Source organism: Triticum aestivum, chromosome 5B, assembly GCF_018294505.1.
Source record: "Triticum aestivum cultivar Chinese Spring chromosome 5B, IWGSC CS RefSeq v2.1, whole genome shotgun sequence".
Classification (NCBI taxonomy): Eukaryota; Viridiplantae; Streptophyta; class Magnoliopsida; order Poales; family Poaceae; genus Triticum; species Triticum aestivum.
The window spans coordinates 17962439-17975569 of record NC_057807.1 but is presented as its reverse complement, the minus strand read 5'-3'; positions in this window follow the sequence as shown (position 1 = coordinate 17975569).

Here is a 13131-nt window from a genome sequence, read left to right as displayed (position 1 = left end):
CCATTTGGCCAGCCCCTTCGTTGGATATGATCTTGCGCCATAACTGGTCTTGGTAGGCACGCGAACAGCTTCAATTTTCCGGATGCCCACGTTTCCCAGAAGATGTACCTGAAAAAGAAAAACTGATTGAAACGAAAAATAAAACCAGCCAACAAATAGATAGCAAAACCGGATAAGGAAAGCATCGTTTTCCGATAACAAGTACTGCATTAATGCATTAAGTTGACAGTATACCAAAATAATTCGCTTTGACAAAAAAAATTGAGTGAAGGCTTTGACAAATAAAACGTGACCAAGAGCTCACCAAATAATGTATAGAAGTATGATATCATCACGGGGATTCGATCCGATGATTTTTTTGAGCAAGGGTGAATTTTATTGAGTCAAATTGAAGTATCAAGGAGATACAAACACAATGAGCGCACCCATGGCCTCTCATAGCTCAGATGCAGGCAACCAACACCAATATATGCACACATAAGCATGCCGGCAAGTAGGAAAGTCATATAGGAGCGAAGCTATCCGGAAGCTAGGAAAAAGATAAAGAAACCCAAAGGCGATCAAGACGGTGATCAACAAATTACAACTATGACCATATTCGCACTAACCATCTTCTGACACGACAAAAATCACGAGAAAGTTTTTTCAACAGCAATGCCTTCTTGAAGGAAGTGACGCTCAAGCTCTGCCTTCACTGGATCCAACCACCAAGGGTCAGAATATAATTTTTCACCCTGAAGAAAGTTCAAGCATATTCGAGCAATGTCTTTAACAAGGTAACGACACAAAAACATCGTCATTGCGAGGTAAAACCATCTGGGTTGAAACCTTGGTTTTCACCACAGAACTGCAACGCCCTGCCAGGCCTCAACATTTTTTTTGAAACGGAGGCAAAGATTGCCTCATCTATTAATTAAGCAGAAGTGAATTGTCCGGTTAATTACAGAAAACCGGGCAAAAACCGGAAGCCAACAATCACCACGGACTACGAGGAGAAGGGGCGCCGTGCCGCCTACACCACAGCGAGAGGCGGTTAGCCGCTGTCGCCCTTCGAGTCAACGCCGCATCAGAACGGATACAGGGCTTAAGGTGCAGATCGACGACGTAGATCGGCTACCCAGATGGGAAGGAGATGGATGGATGAGAAGGTAAGGAACAGGCAGTGCCCCGCTGCCACCGTCAGCACTGGCGGCCTCCTCCGACGCCGGCGGGTGGGCTTGGACAGTGGTGGGGACTTTTCTGGGTGACGGCAGGGTGGCGTCTCTGGAGGCGCCCGTGCAAGCGATGTTCCGCTCAATGAGGTTTCCCCGCTCATTCGATCCAATAATTAAACCTGCAGTATACTCCCTCCTTTTCGGTTTATAGGGCTTATCTTAAAATTTTAGTTTTTCCATTTTATAAGGCTCAATTTGGTTGTTTCCCATCACATGTTCAGATTCCAATGTGCATTAAATCATTGCATGCAAGTATTAAGAGAAAATTGACCAATGCATGTAATTTATGCATGCATGCATTGCAATTAATGCATTGGTAAACATATTTTTTTGAGGAAAACAAGAGCATTAATTGGGTGCTTTTGCAAACTACAAAAAGTATTCCACCACTCATCATCTACCTTGGTTGGTGAGATTTTTGAATTGAGCCTTATAAACCGGAAAGGAGGGAGCAGTTAACAAGAGAAATCAGTCAGTCTGAAAACGCAAAGACAACACATTTCGTTGTAGTGTACTTCCGCCGTTGTGAAATATAAGACTTCTTAAACATTTCTGTTGAGTATATGTGTTGTGCATATCTGTGTATTGGACCCACCTTCTAGTTTCTTGTATAGTTGAGGTCATGGTCCACCTCTTGTACATCATATATACGTGCGTTTGCACCTGAGAAATATAACACGTAATTCCCACAACATATAATTTCAATATAAACTATATACAAAGCAAATAAGTGCATGTACACTCTAAAATATGTCTATATACATCTGTATGTAGTTCGTGTTAAATTTTTCGAAAGGACTTATATTTAAAAGCAGAAGAAGTAGTATTCATGTGCATGGTAGTTAGGTATGCACTGTGTAGAAAATTGAAAACTCCGAACCACTTGCACGTCCTTTGAAAATGAAACAATTCAGAGGCGTAGCTAGCCAATGGTCCATGGTGGTCCAACAATAAAACTATTCATTTAAATTAATGCATTTTGAAAAAATACTATGCTACATATAGGTTGTATGAAAATTTCAGGGCGGTCCATGGAGCATCACGTCCACCCCTTAGTTTTTTTAACATAATAGACACAGACGCTTATGCTTATACATATGCACATACATTCATGTCTATGAATGAACACACACATCCTACCTCTATGAGCACGTTCAAGAGACTCAGTCGGCACATCATATTGAGATTGACGAAGTTGACACAGACGATTTCATAGTTGACGGAAACGTCTCCTCCCACTGAACACAGATTGCCGGAAGGCCTAAAATAAACACAAAAAAATACGAGCACCAATGTTAAGTTTAGGACATGAACTCTTGTGAGTGGGAATACAACTGTTCTCCTAACTATCCAATCACAGGTTGGTTCACGTCCATCCCCTAGCTACAACCCTAGTTGCATGAAGGTATTTGCAGTAGCAATTATCTCACTAATTTTAAGACAAGCTTAAGGAATGGATACACAGTCCAGCTAGCTAGATTCAAACCTCACGGGTGCGACTTTGAGTTCTTATTATTTGAAAACAAAAATATGGAGGCCTCTATTATTTTTCTTAAATAATACCCACTCCTATTGACAGGCGATCAAATCCATGCATCATCTGCTAGTCCTCGATCCATATGCGTACAATCCAAGTGAGGACAGATAAAGCAAATAGGAGTACCTTGCAAGAGTCTCCTTGACTAACATGACTAACCAGATCTTTCCTTAGGCAGTGTTTCTCCATGAGTCGCACTAAGAAACTATTCACATTATTTTTTAAAAAAACGAGTCCTACTAAGAAATAAAGATGAAACTAAGACTAGCACATATATAAACGAGTTTGAGGCCCTCGCAGTGGGAAAAAATTCTATGAGACCAGGTCGCGCGGATTAGCAGGTGAGACCCATTCTGATGAATGACACGTCTCGCAGATGGTGAGGGGCCAAACTATGAGAAGTGCATGGATGAATCCATGGGCATATGAACCCACTTTGGAATATTTATTTCTAAATGTCAGAAAATCCTGAAAAAAGGCTCATGCATACATCTTCACATTTCATGTGCGCGCAGAAAGTTTTGCGGATTTTTTTTCTTTGGCCTGTGCAAAAAAGACCCAAAAAATGTGTCATGGAAGACTATTTAGAAGCATTGAAATTTGTCTTCTTTTGCAGAGGATAAATCAACAGACTTTTTTTCACAAAAACATTATGCGTCGCACCACATGTTGCGAAGATGTATACGTGAAATTTTCTTTTGAATTTACATTTTAAAACGTGTTTCAAATGTGTGTTCAAAAAAATGGCTGAATATGCACATGGGTTCAGCACGTCCACACTCGCCAAAGTATCTCTTATTGTGTGAGAGACAAGGTCTACAAGGGGCCACGTCACACAGATCTTCACCTTGATTGGATTGACCTCGTCGACATCGCACCAACACACACCATGTAATTCGATGGACTCACCAAGCCACCCGTAGACGAGCGGGAGCATCAACCTATCTAGCAGGCCCTTAGTGCTGCCCGCCGGCGCACGCTCTATAAACCACTGCCGCCATCTTCCGCCATTTTATCGTCATGAGTGAACCATGCATTGACGTTGTGAGGCCCTTCTGCTGCCGACGCCACCACGACACCAGATAGTGTCACTCTCCTGCACGCGCTCACCAACACGCGTACGTGCCCAGAGTCCGTTGCGCCAGTGCACGCTGTCGAGACCCGTCGTCATGGATGCAGTAGATGCAACATCGCCCCTCCTATTGTCCCTCCAGGTAGTGCCACTCCAAAACGATGCCTCCAAGATGGAGAACTGCCCCGGAGGCACCACTATCATCGCATCTGGGAGACCCAGATATAGTATTTCCCTGAAACAGCTGGAACGCGGTGATGACGGTAGCAATCGACGATGTCTTCAACAAGGAGAAGACACCCATGACACCGCCAACATCTGCCATAACCGAGGTTGACAGGGTTTTCACCGGCAGTTGTGCCACACCGAACCAGCCGCGGCCCGGAGCACCGATAGGGATCCAACATCCCTCACCGACCCCTCTACACGCCAGTGGCAGGCCAGCCCTAGCAACGGCGAATTGGGGTGGGGGTCAGATCCACGACACATGTCCGCCCACCATATCCAGGGAAGCACGCCAGCTCCCGCAGGCATGGAGGTGAGCGCCACCATCACATGACCATGGACGCCACCCTGGCCGCTGTGTGCACTCACCCCGCTTGTCCTGCCCTAGCTGATCCAGAGGATGGCCACCGCATCCGCCGCCCCGAGTATGGATTAGATCGCGACCGTGTCGCCCAAAAAAGGAGCCACCCTTACCTCACGGCCGACACCAAGCCGCCGCTCACCGGAGGGCGCCACAGCCTTACTACCGTCGCCTGCATATCCGCCCGATAACATATCATCGCCTATTATTGTTAATTACCCATCACGATAACATATTATATCACCTATGAATTCCTCAATGGGTAGTCGCATTGTCTTGACATTGGATATGAGATGCGGCATCCACCGTGAGCCAACATGCCGATTCACAACCTCAAGGCTTGGCTTGGGCTGACGCACATCTTGACCCTTTGAATAACTTCAACTCGGTAAAAGAATGGTGGTCCTCTACGGTAGATGCAAATGACAATGGGGAAATGCGTCTCGTATGTGGTAATGCTTACCGAAAAAGGCTTTCGTCCCGCTTTATAAATAAAACAACCACCAAGCATAAAATACCAAGGTAACAACAGAACATACCACACACCAACACACAACGCCACCGCAAGTCAAGTCTAACACTCACACGCACACGCAGACACAAACAGCCCCAAATTCCGCTGTGGGCACAGCACAACAAGCCCAACACAAAAGCACGACGAAACAACCCAAGACGGCGGTGGTGGAGGCGACGACATGACGATCTAATCTGGTTCCGGAGGTGGTAGGGAAAGCGGCGGCGCCAACCGGAGAGCCATCGCGCGGAGCTGGGTGATGATGGAGGTGATGGCGTCTCTCTCCCTGGGATGGCTAAGCGACCATCAAAGCTGCAAGTAACAAGGCCATTTGAACAAAGCGTCAGTAGCACGACGAAGAGGGATATGCTGAATCACAAGTTTATTCCTAACAGTCCACAACGTTCAGGCAAGGACCCCAATGGTCAGCCACCTAATGTGGCGCAACGCGGGTGGGATCGCCTGGAGTTCGGTAAAGAGAGCGGGAAAGTTGTTATGGTCCTAGCTTCCAGCCACAATCTCGCGGAAACAGCTCCAAAGGAACTGCGGACATGCAGGTGAAGAAGATATGGTTCGAATCTTCTTCAGCCCACAGAGCGGGCAGCACCCATCCCCATGGCCATTGCGTTTCAGAACCTCAACGCCAGACGGGAGGCGGCCGCGAATCCATTGCCACAAGAAGATCCTAATTTTCAGGGGGGAGACGGACCTCCCAAATGAAGGAGAGCGCCTCATGGCCAAGCGATGAGGCAATGGCCAGGTATAGGGATTTGGTGGAGAATTGCCCAGAAGGCTCTAGATGCCATCTGTCGCGGTCATCGTCCGTCGTGAGATCAGGCTCGTGGAGTGCAATGCAGTCAAGCAGCTCCTGCCAGTCTGCGTTCTCAGCCGGGCCAAAAGGTATCCGGAGTTTCCCTAAGTCAATAAGGGCGGTCGCCACGGAGATCTGTGGTGCAACCGCGATGGAGAAAAGGTCCGGAAAGTGGGCCGCCAGGGGCGTGTCGCCAGCCCACCTATGGCGACGCATCATTCTACCTGTGGAAAATTTGAAACGAGAGAACTACAAGAATTTTTAGAAATGCGGCATTGATGCTAAGAAAATGCCAAGTAGAATTACGGTGGACTCCACGCTTCTGGCTTAGCGGGTGCTAAACATTGGAGATACCGCGAGGGAACGCTTATGGTCATAGTGGCCGCTCTGGTCTGCTTTTGTAACTTTCAAACTCGTCTTAGTTAATGGGACGAGGCAAACCTTTTACCCAAAAAGGGTTTCCCTGCTTTATATTATAAAGGGATAAGTATATTTTTCGTCCTCGAACTTTTTCGAGAGTTTAGAAATCGTCCCTCAACTCTAAACCCGAGAGTTTTCATCCCTCAACTATCAAAACCGGATAGTTTTCGTCCCTCGTGCCACTTCGGGCGGTTTTAGTCCAGGATGAACAGTAAATCAGTGAACAATAAAATCAGAAAAATAGCAAAAAAATAAAAAAAATCTGTAATTTTACAGCATCGAAGATAATTTGGTGTGCAAGACCCGTGCAAAATTTCGGGGTGTTTCGACATTCAAGCAGCTCGTGGCAAACAAAAAACTGTAAATATGTACGTCGATGAACAGTAAATTTAAAAAATAGCAAAAAAAATTCAAAAAAACATGAAACATTTTGGCATCAAAGATGCTCAGGTACGCAAGATGCATTCAAAATTTTGTGATCGAATCACATACGAGGAGCTCTAGCAAAAAAAATAGCGCACTTTTAAAAAAGAAAAATCTGAGCCAAATTTTGTTTTTTTTGTCACGAGTTCGTACAATACCCAAACATCACGAAAATTTGCACGCACGTTGGGCACCCAAGCCTCTTTATGCCAAAACAATTCATACCGCTTTGAATCTTTTTTGCTATTTATTATGAATTTATTGTTCACTGACGTACAAATTTATAGTTTTTTGTTTGGCACGAGCTGCTCGAATATCAAAACACCACAAAAATTTGCATGTGTCTTGCACACCAAAGTATCTTCGATTTTTGTTGCTATTTTTTTCGATTTTACTATTCACCCCGAACTAAAACCGCCCGAAGCGGCACGAGGGACGAAAATTATCTGGTTTTGATAGTTGAGGAACGAAAATTCTCCGGTTTAGAGTTGAGGGACGATTTCTAAACTCTGGAAAGAGTTCGAGGACGAAAAATATACTTATCCCTATTATAAAACCATCATTACATACATCTCAGCGAATCGATACAAACACACATTGCATACAAGGCAAGATACAAAGATGGTGGGCATCATCACACCACTTCGAACGACAACCAAGCAAACTAGAGATGAGCCTAGAAAAACTACTTGGAGCCACTGAGAAGGGGTGAGACGGACAATGATGAAGCAAGGACTCTAGGACGGTGCCTCCCAGAAGGATACGATAACGGATAGCCGCCACCGTCCGATGTGAAGATCAAGTTTCCACCCAGAGCCACATGTAAGGAGTGGGAGCACCACGACGGAGACTTCAAGAAGAATACGACGTCAACGGACGCCACCGTCGACGGCCAGTACAAGGACTGGGCAAGTAATGTACCCCAGCTGCTCACACCCCTCCGATACACCCTCGCTCCGCCAACCACCCGCAGCCAAGCCCCCCGCGAAGCCATAGCCGCCCGCCCGCACCTGAGACGCAGGTTCCATCCCCGAACGCCATGCCTCCCGCCGCTTGGGCTCCCGCCCATCATCCAGGTACCCCCCCAAGACCATCCAAAGAGGTCAACATTGTGCCAGAGGGACGCCCCCGACTGACGACCCGCAGTATCATGGCATAGCAAATGAAGTGGGACCCGTGAACCAGCAGGCTGAATTTTTTGCGTGTAGGCATCTATGTAGCGGTGAGCTGGGCAAAGGCATTTAAGAACAAGTGTGTTTTTTGCTCGAGACATCACTCCACAAACTGGAAATGAAATATACTATGGAAGAATGTGCGCGTTGAGTTAGGGTGGGTAGTCATCCTCGAGATCGAGCGCCATGCCCTAATAACGCGGCACACTCAAAAATAATTAGGGTGTACGCCAAGAAGAAGGGCCATGAACTGATGACAGCCACATAATAGATTCAGTTTGGAAAAATTAGGGAGGAGGGATGGGGAATCAGCTGCCCGAATTAGCAGCAGGCTGAGCTCGGGATGTTTTCACAGAATGTCTGCATATCTTTCCTGCCGCTAGAACGGACTGGATGATCAAAAGAAATGACGGATTAGGACAAGACGATGGGATTGCAGAACTGGTCTAAAAAGGGCCGATTGTAAATATAAATATCGACATCTATCATAACTGGTCTAAAAAGGGCCGATTGTAAATAGAAATATCAACATCTATCGAGCCGGCAATTGCATGCACAGACACCCGCCGGTGCTCCAAACAGCAAAATCGCATGTGCTACAGTCATTTTCAGTTTATAAGGGTTAGACGTATTTTTAAGTTGACCAATAGATCAATGTTATACAAGTTATGTATCACAAAGATATATCATTTGAAACTTCAAATCATATATACTTTCTAATGGTATAATTTTTAAACTATACAACTTATCTTATGTTAGTCAAATGTAGATCTAGGGATACATGCAAGCCTTTTAAACCAGAAAGGACGTATTATAAAATTTTCTATTTTCTTGATGTTTTAGCGCACATATATATCTTGGATCTACCAGGTCCCGAAATTCCTTAAATATATACTCTCTTCATCTGGAATTATTTGTCATAGAAATAGATAAGAATGAATGTATTTAGAACTAAAATATGTCTCTATACATCCATTTCTGTGACGAGTAATTCAAGACGGGGTGTGTATTTAATAATCCACAACTCTGAGAAACAAAACGGACAATTTTTTCTGTGTATTCAAATTGGTATATGAATTCATCCCATTACTAGTACCATCATGCAACTTAACCTTTTTCATTTCTCCAGCTATGAGTTAAATTCTAAATGTCTTTAGATCTTTTACAAGTTTACTGGTGTGATTTAATGATTTGAAGCACCGGGAGCACCCTGATAGTTTCGTCCAACAGTAGTCTTTCTTCGGTCCACAACTTGAGAAACAAAAAGGATAGATTTTAATTTGAATTCAAACTGGGCTATGAATGAGCTCATTACCACGATGACCCACAACTTGTGTTTTTCTTTTTTCTCGAGCCGTGACTTCAATCTAAATATGAAATTTGCTATTATGCTGTATTCACATTCTATTTATGTCGGAATGTTTTCCCCTTTTTTTTACATGTTTACTGTAGTGATTTTAATGGTTTTGTTATTGTTGAAACATTGATTTTGTAATTTGAAGCACTGGGAGCACTCTAAGCATGGAAGCACCTGACACTTTCCTCCGACGGTAGTAGCAATGGTTGTTCGTGGCCTGGTCGCGTTGTTTCCACGTGGATTCTGGTAACCGATTGCGCCGCCGGCAGTGGTGACAGCAACATGGAAAATCAGAAGGAACACCAGCTAGATCGGGACCAATGGGTTAATGCGATCAATTCGTATCCACATATCATGATCCGAAATCATTGAGTGTGACGGAGATTACAAAGGGCGCACAGAAAATGGCGCAATTTGTTTGGTGGCCAAGGCAACACTGTAGCCTCTTAATGGATTGGATCGCACGAGCCTTGATCATGCGTACGCTTAACAGTTTCACTGTAGCTTTGATGGACTGTATATAATTTAGTAGTATGACTTTCTCATTCCAGTTATTCAAAATTGTACGTGTTGTACGGGGGTGTGGATGAAGCGAGACTGGTGGCCGGCACTAGTGCAGTTAAGTCCTATGCAAACGGTTTAAACCCCTTTTCGCTGAAACAATTTCAAACCGTCGCCTTGCGAAGGTGTGCGATAGGAAGGTTCATTCCACACGATACCACATACAAAGACCCAACCTTTCCCACACGCGACTCCTGTGACACAATGACCGTCGCAACCCGAAACCCACCTGACAGGACACGAGCAAAAGGGAGTTAAGAGAAACGACTAGTAGATCCAGGGGAAGAACAACATCAAGGGCACGTGCATCATGCACGCACACGAAACACGTAGTTGTCTAGACTGCTGCATTCAAACGTGGACGCGTCTAGGGAGCGGCCATTGGCTCCCTAGCGGTCCCGAGCGGCCACCTAAATATGGTAAGTTTCTGACCCCACTCAATCCTAAAAAGGAAAAAAGGGAAAGGACAACGCCCACCGCACAGAAAACACCAGGTCCCCAACGCCCCACTCCACTACTGAACCCGCGTAATTCTGCCCCCACCTTTTCTCTTTCTTGTTCTTGGTCTCACCAATCACCCACACACACACCAACCCATCTCCTGCTGCTTCGCCCACCATCTTCTTACCCTAGAAAGAAGCAACTACGAAGACGCCATGGGAGCCTTCCCTATCTCAGAAGCTATCAGGGAAGATATGTCAAGGTGAAGACCAAGAAGATATGATCTATGTAGGTTTTGAGGGGGAAAAGAGAAGGAAGAAAGTGGGAAGTACCAGGCTGCTGTAGATCTTCAACTTGAAAACAGGAGGAACCAAGGTGACATGTTCCTCTTCTTCTTCAACTTGAATTCAACTTCTCCAATTCATCTTCATGTTGACTGCAACTGCTCCACAAATAGTTCAGCCAAACTTGTGCAAAAACACACATAAAACCCAAGGAACACACAAACATGGAATTTCATATTGTGTGACTTTTCTTTTGGTTGCGACCAACTATTTCAGGTAATCCAACCAACTTTTGTTTCATATTGTGCAACACACACACACAGGAAACCAATGAACATCCTGCTGTAAAAAAGAAGAAAATGTAACATATATAGGCCATATGTTCTAGTTTGTTGCACCTAGTCTACTAGATATATATCTATAATGCACTAATGTTTTAGTTCAGAAGGCAAATAATGGCTAAAAAACTGAAAAGGACAAAGTAGCAGATTGCTTATTGGTGATCACTTCTTCTGTGCAAAATTCGTTTGTTAGAAGCTCATCCATCCAGTCCCCTGGTTGGTAGACAAAAACAAAACAAAAAGAAGATGTGTTACTGCCTGTAAGATTGTTGATGCATGAAAAACAAAAACTTCATGAGAAAACATGGGACCCCATGTTGTATGTCATCTTGGTCAAAATTGGCAGAATACCCTATGTGGAACTATGGAAAAACATAAAAATGTATGTGGAGGCAAACCTGACAACATATTGGAACTGGATAGATTTGTGGTGTGCAACTTATGGCTTTCTCCTGTGCAACTTAAAAAAGAATTGTGCAACTGACAGAACTAGTTTGGATGTTTAACTTGAATAAAAAATACTTTCAGATTTGTGTCTATTGTGTGCCAGCTGGAATAGAACTTGTGTGAAAAGCTTGAATACAGAAGAAGTAGAAATGTAATACAACAGCAAAAAAAACATCACGTGTTTTATTTGTACAATCTGTGGGTGCATCTGTGCAACTGATTAGACCCATGTGTGCAACTGAGAGAATTTATTTGGATGTTTAGTTTGATAAAAAAGGTGCTGCCAAAATTTGATTTGTTTATTTCAAACTCATGTTGATTTGTTTGTTTGTTCCCTCTTCCACTACCTTTGAGAGAAAAATGTATAAGCCTTTGTGCAACTACCATGGGTTGTTGTGCCAGAATGGTATGCCTAGTTGTAAAACTGCCAGAACAAACATGTGCAAGTTAAAAAAGGAGATGTATTAAAAAACAAAAGAAGGGGAGCAAAAAGGTCTACTCACTTGTAGCTTGACAAACACACCATACCCCTTCAAGTCCATCTTAATGACTGTGGTGATTAGATTGCTATTCCATGACATTGGTTGGATGGGGAAAATTACTTACACACACCTCTAACTGCAATAATTAAGAAAAGAAATTTGTTAGGCCTGTCTAATTGAAATAGTGAATTTTAAAAGATGACAGCTAATATCAGGTTCATGTGCAACTATGCCTTATATGGATGCCAACTACTATAAGGTTCATGTGCAACTACAAACTGTAGGGGCGCCAACTTGAATCAGTTTCGTGTATGAAAGAAACTTGCATGATATATGGAGCCAACTATCATGAGGTTCGTGTGCAATTACAACTGCTAGAGATACCATAAAAAAATGTGAATATGGAAAACCAAGATAATTAAACCGCCAACTAAGTATGGCCGTATTGTGCAACTTCCTCATACTCTTAACCAAGTAAGGATGCTACAATGGCCACTAGTACTACAAAAATGACCAAATTGGATAAACTGCAGGAACTGAAATTGGATGTCATGCCTCTCTCTTAGATGCTCTGCTGTTTCAAGCACTAGTTATGCAAGCCTACTACTGATACAAAATCATGTGCAGAAAAATTCAAAAAATAAATTGAAATATTGGCAATGGCTTGTGTGAATTACCAATAAACAACCTCTGGTATGCAAATTATTCATAATTTAACTACGATCACTAGAGGAATTTAGTTACAGCCATGAAAAACGAGAACCAAATCATGTAGCATACAGCAAAATGCAAAAATCATCATCGGCAGCAGGGGTATCATATAATCGGCAAAATGTCATTGATTACTCAGTGAACAATGAGAGCAAACCAACTGAGCATCCGTGTTGTATGCTACTACAAAAACAGTGTGTGTAATTTGACAGCAATGCAAGCCAACTGAGCATACATGTATGTGCAGAAAATACATCCCATACTGAACATGCTTTGTGCAGTGTAGTCGACTACCTGAAGGTTCCTGTGCAACTAAAGAACCTGGCTAGCCAACTATGTACTCCTCTGCGTGCAACTTCACTGGACCTGTCTGGAAAACAACTAAAATTGGACAACTTATGCAATGCAGTCAATCCCCTGACAACTAACACTTCGCCGGAGTCCTGTGCAAACACAGAAATGGAACATCGCCCACCCCAGGTGACTCACTCCTGCAGCAACCCCAAGCAACTGTTGTTGCCGCGCGTGGTTCCTCACTGTCAACGCCACGCGCAGCAGCAACTTTGCATTCTCCCGTCGCCCCCTCTGCATCCTATCATAGCGCCCGACAACAGCTCTGCATCCTCATGCCACATCAACTTATCATATGTGTGTGCAACTAGTCCTGCCAACTAAACATCAATGTGTGTGCAACTAGACTACATTGCAGGCCAACTGAGCATATGTGTGTGTGCAACTAGTTCCGCCAACTAAACTGT